The following is an 18799-nucleotide window of genomic DNA, read 5'->3' on the forward strand; positions in this document are numbered from 1 at the left end:
CTTCCTTCTCCACCCCCTGCCCTTCAGAGGCGTCTTCATTCCCCGCTTTTCATTTCATCAATGGGCTACGTGCCTTTTCAGCGATTTTGCAGCCTCTTCTGCCACCGAAAATAATAATAATGAAAAACAGAAAACAAAACAAATAAATAGCAAAAAAATATATATATCATAATAATAATATTAATACAAGCTCAACAATGTGAAATCATAATAAAAAAGGGGGAAGGAAGCCTGAAGGATGGCAAAGTATGAATTCGTAGGGGTTGAACCAATTATATTGAGAAAAAAGTTATGGTTTAACTTAAATATCTACGAAATGTTCGATTTTGTGCATAAGTATGTTTGTTAATTTTCAATTTCAATTTCGAAAGCGAAAGGGAAATCCAAATTTCGACGGCGTAGACATACAGTAAATCCCGGGAGGACGTGGACGGCAAATATATTTAAAGTTTCGAGTTACAAATGAAGTGAGGCTAAAACGTTGGCAATTTTAATTACTTACATTTCACTTTTGTCAAGCGAACGGCAGCCGGTCAAGTGCACTCCCCTCTTGCCACGGATACGCCCCTGCCTGTGCCACGCCCCCGCCCCCCGAGTTGGATCCCAAACGTGCTGTAAACCGGTGCACCCACCTCGTCCATTCCCCCATCAATCGGAATCCTCCAAAGGCGGTCGAGCCTTCCAGCTACACTGAGAAAGAAAACGTACGCAATCTTAGATGTAAAATTCAAAGAAGTTAATGCAGCGAGGATTCTCGATTAGTTTGAATAAAAGTCAACATTTTGAAGGCTCATATTTGAAGTACTAGAAACTGTTTCCTATGGGAATTTCTCGTCGTGCACTTACGACTCATCGAGTCGCAGTCGCATTCACAGGCAGTTGCTTTTTAACTAATTACCGTTGCGCCATTCACCTTGAGCCGCCTGTCGCTCCCAACACCCGAAACCGAATTTTCCCCCACTGACAAATTTTTTTGCTACCCTTTTCACAGAGGTTGCAGTAAATTTGTAACACAAAGCTAGAATTGTAGTTTATATTTTGATATGAAAAGAATGTAGTCTGTCACATTATTTTTTGTATTTTCTTATTGTTTGTTGAAGCTGAAAACGTCTCTTTAGGGTATTTGGTCTTCGGTATTCGTTCGCCTACTTCTTTGCACAAATAATTTAGACAGCGAAAGTAATCGGCAACGAGTTGGTTTAGAGGCTCGGACTGATGGACAGACGGGGAAAATTTAAATGAACTTGGGCAAAATAAAAACCCACTCGTACGTGAGGCCAATGTACGGGACCGAAATTCCCCACCGCTGGTTTTTCTCCCCACAATTTTCGCTAAAGAAACTCTAAGACTTCGTTGTGAGAGGGGAGCAAACGAGGGTCGGAAAAATGGGATGGAGCTGGTGTCCACCATTTCCAACTCCAACAACAGCTGTTGCCAATGACCCCCAGGAATCGAAGAAGTCGCTTTACACCCGGCCTTATTAGGACCATTTCCCAATTAACTGATGCGCAGGGTGGGAGTGGGAGTTCGTCTGGTTTGTAAGAAATACGACTTAGGTTACAGGCCCACAACTGAAACGAAAAACGGTGACTTCGAATTGTAATAAATTAATGTAAAATATCTTCCCCAGCTGCTTGATAACTGAGAGTTATGAAGTGATAAATAATGCCGACAAAGCCGTGATGGTTGGTTTGCTCATGCCCTCTCAACTTTTAGCTATTCACTAATATATAATCTTGCATTCAAATCTTAAAACTGCAACTGCCAGTCACTGTGACTGCTTAACCTTTGGCTTATTTACTCTTGGCTCCCATTCGGCGACACTTATTTTTTTTGTCATCCCCTGCGAACGCAACTATCCCTTTGAACGATAATTACATGTCGTCTTAGGCGCGCGAAGGGGTTGTGAAATGGGAAAAGTGGGAAATGGCCCGGTCGGTAGGGCGGGAAAATTGAGCTGGGGGCGGAGGGCATGGAGGTTTGACTGGCAAAGTGTTAGTTACATTCTGCCCAGCACGTAATTTGCTGATTTTGAATTTCGCCAGGCGACGGCGGCAAATGAAATGCTCCTCATTCTGCATTTTAATGCGCCCCAGACTGACAGCCATGGGCGGGGGTTTCCAGGGGGATGGCGGGCAATGGAGGAGGTCTTGATCCCTTTCGCTTTGCATTTTGTTATATTTTTATTTCACTTTATTTCTCCCCGCTGTTTTCCTTCAGTTTTTTTTTTTTTTTTTGAGGGCTAAACTAAACTATTTGTTGCTGCCGCTGCTGTCAACTTCAGGGGCGGGGTAGCCGAGGGACTTTGAGTCAGCATCCCCGTTAGTGCCCCCCTTTTTTTGGCTGGAACATATTTGCACTGTCTGGCAATTTTTAAGCAATTTCAGCATGACTTGGGTGGGACATTTTCCGCTTTTTTCCCGTGTCCCCTGCCGCACGCCTGGAAATGCTGCATCCTGTTTAAATGTTTTCCCTTTCCATGGCATTTTTTTACAGCCAGGCAAAAAAAAGAAAAATAAAGCTAGGAAGAGGAGGGTGCAGGTCGCGTCGTTGAAATTAAAAATAAATTTCACAGTAAACACACATAAAAAGAGACGCTGGCATTGGCCTCTGTACTGAGAGAGGCTTGTGGGGACTATATAGATGGGGATTATATGCAAAGAAACTCAATCGCTGGAAGTCCTCGTGAAATTTATCAAATCACTTTAGTCGCCCAGGGGTGCTGACTAATTTTTTTAATTTAGATTTGCACCAAAAACTGGTGTAAATTTCAATAAATAGATTTAAAATCAGTTTAATGCACTCACATTTACATCTCACATTTTGGAACATTAGGAAAACTTGTTCAGGACTCCAAGCTATTAGGTTGGCCGATAATTCCCCGGCTTTCCAGGGTATCGATTTCGAAAAAAGGCGAAAACACGGGAATTTCCAGGGGAACACGGCGCAGTGCAAAAAGAGGAAAAGAACGGCCGGACGTTCAAAAATAGTTCGAGACGTCTGCAAAATCCCGGGGGAAGGACGACGCTCCAGGAGATTGACGGTGTCTTTCTGCCCTTGAATCCCAGAATCCCGGAGAAGCGGGAGCGGAAAAGCGTGCCAAAGTACAGCTGTACGGGATATGGAAATTGGGATGAGGTGGGGTTACGGAAAACAGGAATACGGCAATACGGGATGTGGACTTCGGATCGGAGGTAGGGCACTTTTAACTTACACGTCAGAGTGCTTATATTTAGCTGCCTGGCAACAATGATGGAAAATCCAAATGGGGACGGCACTGAATGTCTGCATCTGCAGTTGCCATGGAGAGTTTTTTCCCCCTGCCACCATCTTTCTCCACCCTAATGAGCAGCCAAAACTGTCAACTAAGAACCGGGATAAAAAGGTATACAATTTTGATTTGATACAATTTTATGGAAATAAGTCTTGAATTAAAAAAATACTTAAAGACGTTAGTTATTGTTGCTTAGAATTGTATACATCTATGCGAGACTCCATTATCTTATATATGTATATTCAAATGAAAACCACAAATTAGCTGAAACAAATTTGTTTAGGGTTAAAAAGGCTGTATGTGAGTGATAAGGAGCTATCTGAAATATTTAAGGACAAAGCTTGTGCATGCATTTCAATTTTATTGGTAATGTAGTGTTTCAAAATGCTGCAACAGAAATTCCAACAAATCCTATCTTGCTGATGGAATTTATGGGATCTAACTATGATCTTTCTTATCGCAAAAGGCTTTTTGTTATGGTTGGAGTTGGTGTTGAGGGGTGTTTATAAACAATTTTGGACTACGCACATGTAGACGACAAGTAGAGGAAATGCCCTAACTATCCAACGTTCACGTTATCTGTCGTCTTTGTGTAAATTTAGAGCGCAATGCATTGATATTCCCATACGGCGGCCATAAATTACACGACAATTACTTGGGAAACCGAAGAAAATCAGCGGTGCTTGGAAAATCCCCCCTCGAAAATGCAAGAAATGCGAGGAAAGAGGCGCGAAGAGAGAGCGGGAAATTGGAAGAGAGCCGACACTTCATCACTCCCTCGAATTTTCCGATTTTCCGGCGGTGCCTCCCTCACACGCGTAGTTTAAATTGCGTTCGCAGCAATCGTGCCATAAATTTCCCCCCGAAACTTGTTTATTTTGGTCTTTGCATGTCTCCAGTGCCGAAATCTTCCCATCCAGCAGTCCATCTTCATTTGGTATCTGGCATCTTTGTATCTTTTGTATCCCAGCATCTCCTTGAACGCACAGCTTGTGTATCGATTCAATTATGGGAAAAGTTAAAATCAACTCATCATGCAGTCGATTGATTAACAAGTCGCACCTACTAAAATGGCTCCCACAGAGTTTAAATTTTCAGCTGAGCTTGTTTTTATAAGTGTGACATTTTAAATATTCTTAATCCAACTGAATTAAGTATGCACCAGAAAACCAAGCGAAATAAAAGTAGCTCTTTTTAAAAAACATATCAAACACTTCTCAGTGTGGTTCCCATGGGACTTCCTTCGTTTTGTCAAGCCAAAGATTTAGACTGTTTACTCAAATTGCCTGCAGAGGACCATATGTCGCTCTTCACAGCCCTTCTGGCAGTCCACAATCCGAAGAAAGACTGCAGATTTCTACCAAAATGAGAAGAATTGTGGGTGCGAGGAAGGAGGAGAGATAGTGAACAGCTGCTGTCCCGACAGCATTGACCTCTTGACGGCCAATTCTCCTACTTTATCTTAATCTGCAGCGTTTAAAGGGCTTATACTTTATGTGATCTCTTTTTTTATCTTCTCCGGCAACAGTTGGTGGTCCACACTTTTGGCGGAAGGTGGCGCTGCTAACAGCAAATCAGGGGGCAATTAAGGCCAAAAGACAGATGGCCAAAAACCGTGGCACATCGGCCGGCTTTATCCCCAAATTTGCTTGCACGGAAAAAAATATACAGCGAAGACAAGATTTATTCGAATAAATTATTACTAATATTTATAATATAGTTTATACATTGCATAAGTTGGTGGAAAAAACTTATTGTATAGAAAAATATTATAAAATGAAATAAAAATTTCTAGGAATTTAAAAAAACCATGGACACTACAAAAATAATCAAAATGAATAATCAAGCTAAACAGAGGTTGCACCGAGCCGCGCTGTTAGCCCTGTTGCATGCTGTTAGAGGGTGAAACACCACTTGCAACCTAGTCGAACATGTTGCGTCGCTTTGTTTTGTTTGAGGACAGGCCGCGCCGGCCGAAGAAGTCGCATTTCTGGATCGAGTTCGCACTTCGTTCCGTTCGCTCGTACCGTTCGCTTCGCAGCGGCGGAAACTCCGTACTTTCGAAAGCTGGTATCTCAAAGATACGTCTCGAGACCCCGAAGACGAGAACTCGTATATTCGCCCGAGGAAACTCTCAGTAAATGCTTATTAAACCGAAAAATAATTAAACATATTTTTTTTTGGTGCAAAACGTAAGCCAAAAAATTTCATTTTGGTGTGGATTACCAGTGGAAAAGTGTGTGCTTAAAATGGAATAAACAAGGCTATCATAAAAAAAAAACAAAGCCCTAAAAAACCAAACAAGCTGAATATTATCACCCAACGATTATGGATTAGTGCCAGTGGCAGAGTCAGTTAAAAACATATGCATATAATAAATAGGACAAAGGAGACCGAATTGATTAAACAAACAGTGTGAGTAAAAAAGTTCAACAGTAAAATCTAAAAAACTCCTGTGTTTTGGCTTTTTTCATGCGCCAACTGCGACAGCTGCTCCCTACCTTTGACCTTTTCGTTTGATTTTGTTTATAATATACTGTTAGCCAAGTCCCCGCCTCTCTTGGCCCCCTAAAAGTATCGCTTTTGGCCATTTTGGCATTTTGATTTCGAGTTTGCTTGAGTGTTTAGTTTTTTCTGAGAAAATAGTGTTTTCAATTGAAAATTAAGGCAAGATTTTTGATTGTAAAGAGACTTCGTTGAAAAATATTTATTCTTTCCTTTCTTCATCGCCCAATGTCAAGAACTAGTTGCTCACAATAAAAGTATGTGTCTATTTACTAAATAAAATACCATCTTTCGAGTAAGGATAAATCATACGAATCTAAAAATGATGATTATCATGAAAAACCTAAGCTCAGTTAATTGATTTAGTTCTTAGAGTTATTAAAAAAAACAATATGTTTGTATGCATACATAACCAAGTTTACATGTTAATGGTTTATCAATATAACAAAGATGCAAAGATGCAAAGACTTTTCCAATTGGATATTTACTTTCCCCTCTTCAGTAATAGATCTTCAGCTCCAGACCTTGGACACCTAATTAGCTTCTTCTGACCATTCCATCCCTGAGCATCTGTAGAAAAAAGTGCCCTGCTTAACTGATTCGATCTTTTTTTTATTTGGTTTTGCATGATTTATGATATCAAACAATAACTTTGAAAAAGCAAGTCAACGATTAGGCCTTTCGTAAGCACTTAAGTTGAAAAATGAATATAAAATCTATAGAATACCTTTTTTTTCGTATATAAGTTTGTACACAAACAAAAAAATGTTAAACAATGCTAAAATTATTTTGAACAATTTATGGCATACGATAAACTAAATTGAATATAACATTCAACATCAAGTTTTAATCTACATAAAAGCCAATTTATATTAAATGTGCGCTCTACTGTAATTCTTAAATGGGCATATTTATTTATTTAAGGATTAATACATTTGGTTTTAAGTAGATAAATTCGCAAATACATCTAATACATTTTTTCATTAATTAAATTAAAAGCCAGTAATTCGGCTGCCTTATTTGGACACTCAAAAATCCTAAATCAATTAGTAAATCCGATCGGGATTTATTAATTTTTCATACGTTTCTTTCTGTGTATCTCCCTCCAGATGTAAACGAAGAAAATGTTGCTAGCGGCTTTGGTGTTAAAGACACAAATGCGAGTTAAAGAAGCTGAAGGCCCAGAGGCTTTACCAATACGTCGATACAGCCCACACAGATACTTACACATCTGCAAATACATACAGAAGCCTATCTTCAGACTCACGCACCTGTCCCTTGTCATTAAAAAAGCAAGCAAAGTTTCAATCTTCTTTGGCAAGCTAAACTTTTACTTACTCTGCTGCTGCTTCTCTCATATATGTCGCATGATAAGCACAGGAAAATATTGATTGGCTGGGAGATTTGCTTAAACTTGATTAGGAAAACTAATCTTAGAAATTATATACATTTGACCAGAAAATTTAATTTTTTAGATATTCAATGACTTATTTTCACATTTCGACATTTTTAATGATGTTATAATGTTTTGTCTTTGAAAACAAAATAATGTTTTTAAAGTGTATTTGAGAACGTCTGTGCAGCTTTTGGATTTTATAATTTGGCCCAATTTGCTGGCATTGCAAATTGCTAAAAACGTCTGAAACAATCGACAGGAGAAAAATGGGGAGTGTGGGACAAGGATGGCAAAAGAGGCGTTCAGGAGGCGTGGCAGGAAGTGCAACATGCTCATGTCGCAAGTTGTTGTTGCCTGTATTTCTCCTGCACTTTTTTTGTTGCTGTGTTATCGATTGGCGAGGCCGCATTTGTTGGATCGTTTTGACGCGTCCTCGTCAGCATGTCGAAACTTATTTTTCCTTTTCAATTTCGCCCTGCGATTTTGAATTTTTTTTTTCGCCTGCCTGTCGCTTTGTTAGTTCTTTGCATGCCACAAATTATGTTCGTCACCCCCTTTTGCCCCACCTCTGGATTACCTTGAGAGCGGTGCTGTCAGGCTTTTTGACAGTTTCTGCCGTATCGGTTCCACCGATTTGACTGCTGCGCTTATCCATTGTGCCCTTTTTTTCTCTTTCAAGACAGTGCTCCGTTTAAGGAATAATTGGTATTTTATATCATTATCATTTTGCCACAATAAGAAAATACTTATTGCCTGGTATTTGCATCTGCCAGCTAATTTCTCATCACATCTCTAATAAGAAATGCAGACGAGGGCATTCGAAAGGCAAGCAATTTATCCCTTGGTTAATTTGGTTAATTGAAGACAATTGAGGGCCGCTTTGCAGTTCATTAAGCCTCATCAGCGTTGAGAAATGGGGCTCAGAATCCCAGATCCAGTTCCATCTATACTTTCCATCTTCAGATCTGTTGTCTTGTCGCCAGACTAATTAAAATATTTGCACTCAAATGCTTAAGCAATAAATATTTGTCAAGCCATCATCATTAGGAGGGGGCTACAGGGGGGGTTCTGACCTCAAAACATGGCACTCCACTTTCCGGGGAGGGGGGCAAAATGGAAATGGAAAATGAAAATCTATGAGAGGCGGCATTTTTAAAGTGCGCCACTTTGGCCTGCATTTTTGATGAGCTTTAATGGCGCCGCCTTAATGCAAGTGAAGCGTGCAGGGGGTGGGTGTGGGGACACACCCCGCTCACCCCACCACTCTGCGCCCATCGAGAATGCCAATTAATAGTCATTGATGGGAAAAGTTGGACCCGGAGTGGAAAGGCAGGGAAACTGAAGTGTGCCATCGCCTTGAAAAGGCTAAAAGGGGGTGGGAAGAACTGCAGGAAAAATCTCCCCCTAGAGTCGGTGTTAAAATGGAAAACGGGCCGCCATGTGTGATTCCATTCCCTTGACTTTTTGGTGGTTGGCAAGCGGCCCAAAAGGAAAAAGAAGCGAAAAGACCCAAGAAATTCGTATCTCAAATGGGGACAAACATCAAATTAGTCTAAAAATGAAAGAGGGTGATTTACAGGAGGGGGAACATTCAAAGACTGAACTCAAATGGGCATAAAATTTTCTTATTGTCGGACAACAGTCGGAATAAGAAAACGAAGTCCGAAAGTGTATGGCCATATGGCCCAAAAACGAGATGAGAATTGGAAAATAGGAATTTTTGAAGGGTAAAAGTAAATCGGAAGCTGTCGATAGCTTGATGAATAAATATGTCTCAGATGGGAAGTTCCAATTTATATCAAGCCTAATTATGTTTTATTTGGGATAAGTGTTAGGCACATTAATATTGAACATAATATAAAAGGCACATTGTTACCTTGGGATAGTGGATTTCATTATTAAATATGTACATATGTTAAAAATACAATATGTTAATAATACAATATATTCAATTTGATAACTAAACATGTGTAATGTTAAGCTTGTTGTTATTTTCTTTAATATCAAAAGACATTTATTGAAAACTCTTAAATTGCATATTTACAATGATACTTCACACTAATTGACCTAATCCGTAGTTCTTCTGAGTCCTCGTGAAATCCCCAGGTTGACACCTTCCTCTAAGGACCATTTTCATCAGCAATTGAACGCTACTCGAGCTGGAAGAAAAAAGCGCTCAGAAATTGAGAGAACTTATGAAAATGTTTTACAATATCCTTTTCGTGTTATTACAAGTGTACGTCCTTGTCGCCAGCTTTGTCAGAATGTCTGGCAACGCTACTTGTGCACATTTCCTCCCCGTTTTCCACCCCGAATTTCCCACCGCTTTTACCTCAGATTTTCTCCGCTAAGCGCCTTCTCTGGGTAGAACATCTTCACTCCTTTGGGGCGTCGTCAAGTTCGCGCTGCGTTTGAATATGTCATTACTCGTTTGGCCCCCGCATTTCCCCAACAATGTTGACGCGTTGTCGTCTCCATTCACCGACTTACCCACCCATTGGCCCACCACACCACCATCTCACTCTAGCGACATGTGGGTGGGTGGTGCTGGTTTCCTTTTCTTGGCCTGACTCCGCTTGGCCCGACTGACGGAAGTGACAGTTGAACATTCATTCATTCATTCATTCGCTCGCCGGCTCATTCATTCAGCCCGCACTCAGCTAAAAATCCACCCAAAAGCCAACCCGCGGAAGGGGAAAAATCAAGCAAGGCACCCGGCGACCGGGAACCATAAAGAAAAAGCTAGGCAGTAGCAAAAAAAAATACAAGAACCTACGAAATTTCTATGGCAATTTGGGCAGCAACGTGAAAAATATTTAGAGATGCTAGCGTGATGAGTTTATTGAAATGAATTGCTATAATCGCAAGTTTTAAGCATTTTTTGTTCATATATAATTAATTTGTGATAGGTTATTCATTAAAATCATTTATCGAAGAAACACCATTGCTTAAACTTTCGTAACTTGTCGAAGCATCGAATACGTTAGGGAAATCTATAAAAAGTTTTTGTATAAAGTTTTGCTAACTAATTTTAAAATGTGTATAAACATCCGTTAAGTGATATCCCAGTTTTCTTAATTTCTTGCTCCATTCACGCTGTCATCTCGAACGGGAAAGAAGTAACCATGTGCGATGTCTTCGTCTCCGACTTTTGGGCGGAAACACAACGCAATGACTGAACGGAAGTTTTTTGGAAGCGCATAAAATTATTATGGAGTCTCCTGCACGGTCTTCCCGTTCGCTCTACTCCCCTTCTTCAATCCGTATCTCTATCAGAATATATATATAGATATATACGTGTATATGTATGTATGTATCTTTTGGCCTTCGAGGACGTGGCGCGTCAATTGAGAATTCGAGTCTAGGACCTTAGCATCCACTGGCACTTCATAGTCCTGCCGCAGTCAGCTTTTTTATGGCTCTCCTTTTTCCTTTGTGAATTCACTTTAGTTTGCTGCCCGGGCTATTTCTATCTGCTTTCCTTTCTGCCGTATTATTTTTATGCGCAAATTTAATATTTACATTTAGCCAAGTGGATTTCGGGCTATCGTTGGCTCTGTTCGGGCATTTTTATCAACTGACAACTTCTGACCGCAGAATGTTCCCGTCCTCGCTGATTCTCAGATGTATCTGCAAGATAAACAAGAACAGGGCAAGAAGCAGCCGGAATAAAATGGCATTTAGATAAGCCCGAAAACTTTGGACAAGGCTCAAAGGTGGGGGCTCTACTTCTACTGCTTCTACATGTGAAATACTTGCGGTCTACAAGATTAAAATTCCGGAGCGATGATAGCGGGATGATGGTCAAGGAATGGGAGCGGACTTTTGCAAAGATCTTGGGAAAATCCCACCAGGAATATGCCAAGTCGCTTCGAATTACAATTAAAATAGGCAGAGGAAAAGAGTGGTTGAAATTAACTATTTAATGCAGGAGGAAAGCAAAAAAGTTGCTCAGAACATGGGAAAGACTGGAAAAGTTTTAATAGTGTCCGTGGAAAAGAGCTGACGGAACTTTGCCTCACAAATTAAGAATTAGCTGGCTTAGTTTTATATACCGAAACTGTATTTTAATTTTAAATCTACTGCCAATATAAATAGGAAGGGGAAAACGGATACTATACCCGGGCGTCCAATAAATAATTCATACGGTTCAGGACTATGAGTCATTATGCAACCACCCCCTCGGTTGCTCTAGTTAAAGTTTCGATTTTACTTATTTTTTTTTTGGACAACCACCGAAAATAAGGAATCGCAGTCACCCCGCCGCACTATGAGTCATCGTCATCTGGCAGGACACAAGAGAACACCCCCGCCGAGGATTAGCAGCTGACTTTGGTCTACGGCGAACAGCTGACGGGGTGCTTTTATTTTTCTTTTTCCTGCCACACCCCTCCACAAAACCCCCCACCGGCTGGATTTCTCGATATTCCCTTTATTTATTTCCATTTTTTATCCGCGCTGCTGAATTTGTAAAGCATTTCCAAGTACACGAGCGACAAACAGGCAACCACTTAACGCTTGTTGCCACATTCAGCTCCGTTCCAGCTGTCCTGTCTGAAAGTCCTGAGTCCCGAAGTGCGTTCAAAGCCAGGATATCACCCCACAAAGCCCCCTCCTCCCCCTGCTAAAAAAATACAAAAAATATAAAAACACAGAGACAATCGCCTGATTCGGCTTTCGTGCCACACACGTTTTGTACTTTTTCATTTCTGTGTATTTATTTGTATTGTATTGCATGTTCCGTCTGTGTTTGTGTACCTCCTCCCCTGAAAAAGGGGGTATCTACTCCCCACACACCACACCCCCCCGAAAACCTGAGGCATGCAAGGATATAATCGAGAGCATAGCCAACGGAACCCTCCATGAATCATGTCCGTCGCTTTATCAAACTAAAAAGGGGGTAAGAAGAGCATGGAAGGGGCAACAAGAAGGGGGCTTCTATGGTAGGCAGTACCCCGTTATCTGTGGTTATATTTACGGGTCTGTGGCATATACAATGTAGGAAAGAAAGGGTTGCAAGGACCCCCTAATGCAGGCATCAATTTTTCAATTTGTTTGGAGTCTTTGCATGCCACTAGAAAATATTGGGAATAACATCGTCGATTTAATGTGGTTGCATTCTTGGAATTTAGAGTCGTAAGCAACATAATATGTAACTAAATTATCAAATAAAATGGCTTATTCGATTATTGATTTAATACTGTTTACATTTAAGTTCTTCACTGTTTCGTTACAACATTCATTAATATATAGAGCTATGGGCAGCGGCCTTCTGCCACTATTCCATCATTCCAGCAATATATTTTCATTGCAGCAATTACCAAAGATCATAATAGAAAATTAAGTAGAAAAGTACTGTCACCTATGGGGAAAAAATTCAGACCCAAAAACGAAAAACAAAAAAAAACACAAAAAAGAAGCACACACAACATAGCATCAAAATGTCGATTGTTGACTTTTTATGCGAAATATGCGTGATTCCCTGCAAGTTTTCGGCCAGAATGAAAGTAGTGAGTACGCAGTGAAGGGGACTACGGGTACATAATGTCTAATAAACATTTTGTGCCCTATAAAAGGGCTATGAATGCGGAAGAACGTCGCAGCCAAACACGGCCTGTGCGTGTTTATGGCCAAGATGAAGACGAACTACATTAGGGCCAACAGAAACATTAGCCGCAACAATTAATACGTACAGAGGCAAACAAATGAAGCCGCACAGAAACAAAAACAAGAATTGAATTAATAATCTTACTTATGTTTCCCCCTTTTTTTCTCCTGTTTTTTGCAGATCTCAAGGCCCAAAGGCAAGGAATAGAAAGGAGGAAAACAAGAAAAGTGGGAAAGTGACACTCAAGACTTCAGTTCTCCCGTTAAAAAGGTGTTGAAGGTAAGTCGGAAAAGTAAGGGAATATAAGCGTATAAAAAAAACATATTACATTTGTAAATGACAAAGTGATTGAAATTAGTCAATTATTATTATTATCAATTAACCAACTACATCTCTGTTGATGTATTAAACATTGAAATATAAGTTAGAAAAATGATAAAACATAAATCGTGGCCAACAACTATTTATCCATCATCCTATTGGAACTGTGACGAGTCCCTTTTTATAGACACATATATACACGTTTAAACAACTTTGATATGGGGACACATGACTGACATTACACAATGGCCATAACAAAACCGAACTCAAGTCGCAACCTCAAAAGAGGAGAATAATAAAATAAAGCCAAGAAATACAATGAGCAGAGATACAGATACAAAAAGAATGGCCCACGCCAAGCCCGCAAATAAGGTAGTGTGGCAACCCTGGCCCGTTGTAACCCCCCCTGTTATCTGCACACACACATGTACCCCCTTCATTTCGGGCTTGGGTTTGGGTTTGGGCTTGAGGTTGAGGTTGAGTTTGAGTTTGGGTTCGGGTTCGGCGTCCATAATAATTAGTTATAATCGGATTTAGTTAGACGCAAGCGACCGAAGGTGTCGCCAGTTGAAGTTTTCGTTGTTATCGTTGTAACTGTTGTTGTTGTTGCACCACCACTTGTACTTCTTAACTGAAATAGTATATGTGATTTTATATATAGAGTTAGATATATAGATATACCGCCCACACACCCACTCGTGTAACGGTCGACCACAAGGCAATCAAATGGAAAAGCCAGCGAAAGAAAAACTGAGAGCGACGAGTGGGTCGTCGAATCGGCGCAATATATACTCGTATCTGCAAACGTCCCAGTATCTCCGGATCGTACCTGCATCTATATCTGTATATGTCTGTATCTCTGCACCTTTGCTTTCCGTTCGTGTTCATTATTACTGCTCTTTTCTAACACGTTTGCGTTTTCAGTGGGGGTCGAGGGGATAAAAAAACCTGTATGGGAAAGGTCCCGCTCTTGTTTATTGAATTGATTCGAATTTGTGTGGAGTCTCTGTGTTCGCTTTTTTGGGACGATTTGAAATGGGTTTTTTTTTTGTATATTCTTTCGAGGCCTGCAACGCGCAACATCGACTGCAGTATCATGTGGTGGGGATATAACTCAATTAGCTGCATGGGGAGAAGGAAATGGGGGATAGTGACTGCCGGACAAAAGAATAAGCCCGAGATGAGGTAGCCAGCGAAGAAGATTGTTTATTTTTCGGGCTCTGTTCGGGTTTGGTTAGGTTTTTTGGGACACAGGTACCCGTACCCGAAACAGTGACAGCTGTCAGGTGAGGGTTTTACGATTTTGTTTCGTACTTTCTTGGTCAGGCAATTGTCGTTGAGGATGATAATTTGAAACGAAAACATTGCCTATGGGAACTGGGCGTGCTGTGGAATTGGTTCAAAGAAACGTGCCATGGTGTTTAGTTAGATGTTGCACTTGCAAGTGCGTGACGCTTGTTGCAATTGTCACTTGGGACTGGAAAATACATTTAAATAGATAGAAAATACATTTAAAACCTTAAAGGACACTTACTAGAGTGAATCTATAGATGGTGAACAGAAATGTTAGCATCATTTGGCTTTGTCAAAAACCAACAGTTTGCCAATAGTTGCTAAAGAATCTACCAGCGAACACATAAATGCCTACAATCTGACGCCTATTCAAATACTGTCTGGTCAAGTGCAGCTTTCGAAATCATTTTTCACTCTTTGCCAATGGTCGTCGTCTCTGGTGGGTTTTCGTTTATTTTATTTTTTATTTGGGGTTCGGATTGGATCGATCTATGTCAAAGTGGCGGCCCACACGAAAACGGGTAGAAATAAAACGAAATGGATGGAAATGAAATGAAAAAATGTCGGTGTGTGGGCGAACTTGGACTTGGAATGGAACTCGAATGGAGCATAAAATATGTTAATAAGGCTTAAAGTTATACAAATTTCTACTGACTGTCTGGCTGGTCGGACTGGCTGAGCTGGCAGCGTCGATCGCTTGTAATACAAAACCATAAACATGAATTTGAAAAAAATGCTAAACGTAAAGTGGAGAAGCTGCTGCGGTCCGCTGGGGAACCCAAAACCAAAACCAAACCAAAACCTAAACCCCAACCAAAAACTCCAAGCCCAAACCAAAACCAAAACCCCGACTAAACCCAAGTCGAAGCAGCTGGCTTGTCATTGTTGCAGTGTCTTTTCTTGGCCTGGCTTAATTTCCTGCTGCTCGACTTCAACTTGTTTTGCTTCTTCGCAGCTTCTCCCCTTTTCAGTCAGCCGAAAAAGAAAAAATCGAAATAATATAACCAACCGCACACACAAAAGAGCATAAAAAACAACAACCACGAAATCAGTTAAGTTCAGGTGTTCAATTTACTGATTGAAATTCTGCTTCGATGTGGCCAAGCAACTTTCATTCGCTCCATTCCCCAAGCCCATCTCCTTTATATACCTACATGTACATATATACTAGTACCATAGCATACCCATACATCTCTATCTTTTGATTTTATTTGGAGTTTCGGCTGCTGCTAGTTCGATTCATAATTTTATGCCTAGCCATGTCAGGAATTATGTTAGAATTATGCTAATGAGAGTCCGATCGAGCCGAGATGCTTTAATTATACACGGCTAACAAGTTTTTCACCCCCTTTGCCAGGTCTTAACCCCGCGGAGCCTGAAGAATTGATGAATAACTTAACTCGTTCTTCTGGGTGAGCTGCAGTTGGTTATTATATTAACGCAAGACGGAGTCTCGGCTTGATTCGATTAGTGTTATGAAATCTGAGACGGCTTTAGGTTTCGCTTCGGGCTCATTGATCTAAGGGAGTTTAATGCTCAAGGCATTGTTTAGGCAAGCCACTTTGATCATAGATTTAACACATGTAGCTACTTTATCCGCTGTAAGAATGATTTAACAAATTTCGACCCCGATATGTCCTTCACCAGTTTATTATTTTGCTAATGCAGTGCTGAAAATGTATCTAAAAGTGCTTAACACATACCTATCCAATCTGTGAACGGCCCTGATTATCATTTGCTTCAAAGACTTTTAACTTTGTCCCAACGTTTTATTTTCTCTTTAGATAATTATCAGAGCCACTTTTTTAAGGATGAGCGATGGCCTTTCCAGTTTGCCTTTACTGTTCCGTTAAGTTGTGCTGACTTGGGCCAAAAACTTCTGGTGTGTGGCCCATTAATAGGCGATTTAAGTTTATTTTTCTGCCAGTTGCCTTTTTATTGGCACTGGAATGGGCCCACAACTCCCAGATTCGGATGGCCCAGTTTGGCCCCAGGACACACATTTGTCTGGTAATCAGAGATGGCAGCAGGAAAGCAAGAGAGGGTACTCGGAATCCGGAGCAGTCATCATCCTTTGACTTTGACTTCTCCCTGGCTTCCTCCGTTTGCCACTTAGCAGTTGCCTTTTAGTTGATTTGTTCGAGCAAACAAATTGTCAACAGAAGGGGGCGGAGTGAAAGGAGGCGGAGGCCCGCACAGACATACGCACAAATTGATTTTAATTGTTAAGCATTCCCTTTTTTAATTGTCCTAATCTCTGCCGAACCCTGGACCTCGACCAATATCCTTTATGCCTTTTCCGGTTATCCTCGATTCCCCGGTACCCCGATACCCCGATTCCTGTCCCGTTTACCCTTCCGCTTGTTGCCTTTTCCATTTTGTCAGCAAAAGTCCTTTAAGTAGCCTTCCTTTTGGCCGAGCTTTTTTTCTTCATTTTCCTTTCCCTTTCATTTTTTTTTTTTTCGGTGAAGGGTTAACCGGTCCCTAAGGGCACTGGCATGTGTGTGCGATAGAGAAGGACATTGTAGGTGCGACAGAGACAGATGGAGGCATCCCCAAGTACAGTCGACACTTGAACTGACAGTTAAAGTTGAGTTTTCGGTTTGTTTTGGGAAACTTCGAGGCAGCTGGGACAGCTTACTCAGGCCAACAGAAAACCAAAGGATGTGTGCCACAGATTCACTTACTTTGCAACGCATTACGTTGCATTTTAGGCAGCTTTCTTTGGCTTTCTTTTAAAAAATGTAAGCCTGGTTTGTTGGGGTTTTTGTGTACATTCCATATATATTATTATTCTAAAAAATATTTGTAATGTTTCATTTTACTATGGGTATCGAAATCGTCTTATTCGGTCGGTCGGTAAGTGAACAAAAACAGATTGTCGCTGCATTCGTGAAGACAATCTGGGACTTAACCCTATTCTAGCCCTCACTCAAACGGTGTCTTTCGCTCTTAACCCCATGCTGCCAACCACTGGCAAACAGAAAACTCCGATGGCAAGAAAAACATTTCCGCTGCGAACGCTTTCCGCTCCAGTTTTCAATTTTCGCAGCTCCGGCAACGCAGAGATACAGTAATTATTTTCAGGCGACGCTTATCACACATAAATCTCGACTCCCCGGCCCTCCGATCTGAACCAATCCAATCCAATACAATCCAATCGATACCGATACTGCCGACTATATGGGTAGATGGTTGCCTGTTTTGTCAGTCAGTCGGCAGCCGGCAGTTGGTCGTTGGATGTTGGATGTTGGAAGTTGCCAGTTTTGCCAGTTGGCAGTTGGCAGCAACTTCCCCGGCCATCGGGCTTCCTTTCTGCAGCTGCCTTTTGGGTCCCCGGTCTCCGGCCCCCTTTCCAGTCCCCCCTATCACGCCCCTGGCCTCTGCCGACCACAAGATGCAGCTGCACTTATCCAACATCCAACAGCATCCTTTAATGCCACAGCCCAAGCATCTGTTGTGATATTTATAGTTGCAAGTTGCAACTGGAATCGGGGGAACAGGTGCTAAGACGACGCCCGAGATCGAGTTGTCAGCCCAGAGCGAGAAAAAGAGGGTTACTGGTTGGGCAAAATAAAGAGTTATATATATCAATAAGCCAAAGCATACTGTAATGTAATATGTCTGACGCCAAGACAAAGTATTAATAAATTATGAATATATTTAATACGGGATTTTGGTATGTTGTGGCACAGGTAATGTTGCCTCTGTTTTAACAAAAAAATAGAAATATAAATTTAAATTAAAAAACCCTATATTTTACACATTTTCCGTGAACCACTTCCACATTCCTGGCGTCGCTAATTATTATTTTTGTTCGCCCCTCTTAGCCAGTGTAGAAAACGTAAACCCGTTTTCACGATCGCATTATTATCGCCAGTTCGCTTCGGTTATTAGATGCAAGCTGCAGCGGATGTGCGGCTTCCTTCGAGACTTTTGTCATTTACGGTTTATCTATCCCCCTTTGCGATACCTGCCCCCACCCCACCCATTTTTCTATACCCCTGCTCCTTCTAAGCACGTCGAAGTGGCTCTCATAAATCAATAACGAAAGGCCCACCTGGTACAAATAACTTTAAAAAATTTATATTGAACACTCGCCTTGCTTCTTCCTCTTGCGAAAGTTTTTCGGCAGGTGGGTGGCGAAAGGGGGTGTACAAAACCCGGAAGGGGGACACCAGGGCTCTCCACTTGAGCTTTAGTTCCGTGGCGAAAGAGAGATGCTCGATGCCCGATGCCCAGGCACTTTCCAACCAGGTGGCAGCTGCTACTGTTAAGTCTCGGACTTGGCCAATGAGTGGAGTGATTTGTATTGTTGGCCAACCACTACCTACTGCACCACCCATCCCCTGCACCACCCACACGTTTGCGGGTCGAGATTGGGGGCAGTTTTCTTGTATGA

General features: G+C 41.3%; 1 protein-coding gene across 3 annotated transcripts in view; it reads left to right on the top strand.

Annotated features, from left to right (window-relative positions):
- The window catches only part of LOC120456531 (irregular chiasm C-roughest protein), a 60597-nt gene that overhangs the window by 33562 nt on the left and 8236 nt on the right, over window positions 1–18799 (top strand). The window contains exons 1-2 of one of the 3 annotated variants that reach the window (XM_039643402.2): window positions 5296–5689; window positions 12964–13062. The gene's annotated coding sequence lies outside the window, so the exon portion shown is untranslated. Of the gene's footprint in view, window positions 1–5295; window positions 5690–12544; window positions 12686–12963; window positions 13063–18799 lie in introns of those variants that run through there. The other 2 variants (XM_039643403.2, XM_039643404.2) reach the window with 2 other exon arrangements.

Source organism: Drosophila santomea, chromosome X (genome assembly GCF_016746245.2).
Source record: "Drosophila santomea strain STO CAGO 1482 chromosome X, Prin_Dsan_1.1, whole genome shotgun sequence".
Taxonomy (NCBI): domain Eukaryota; kingdom Metazoa; phylum Arthropoda; class Insecta; order Diptera; family Drosophilidae; genus Drosophila; species Drosophila santomea.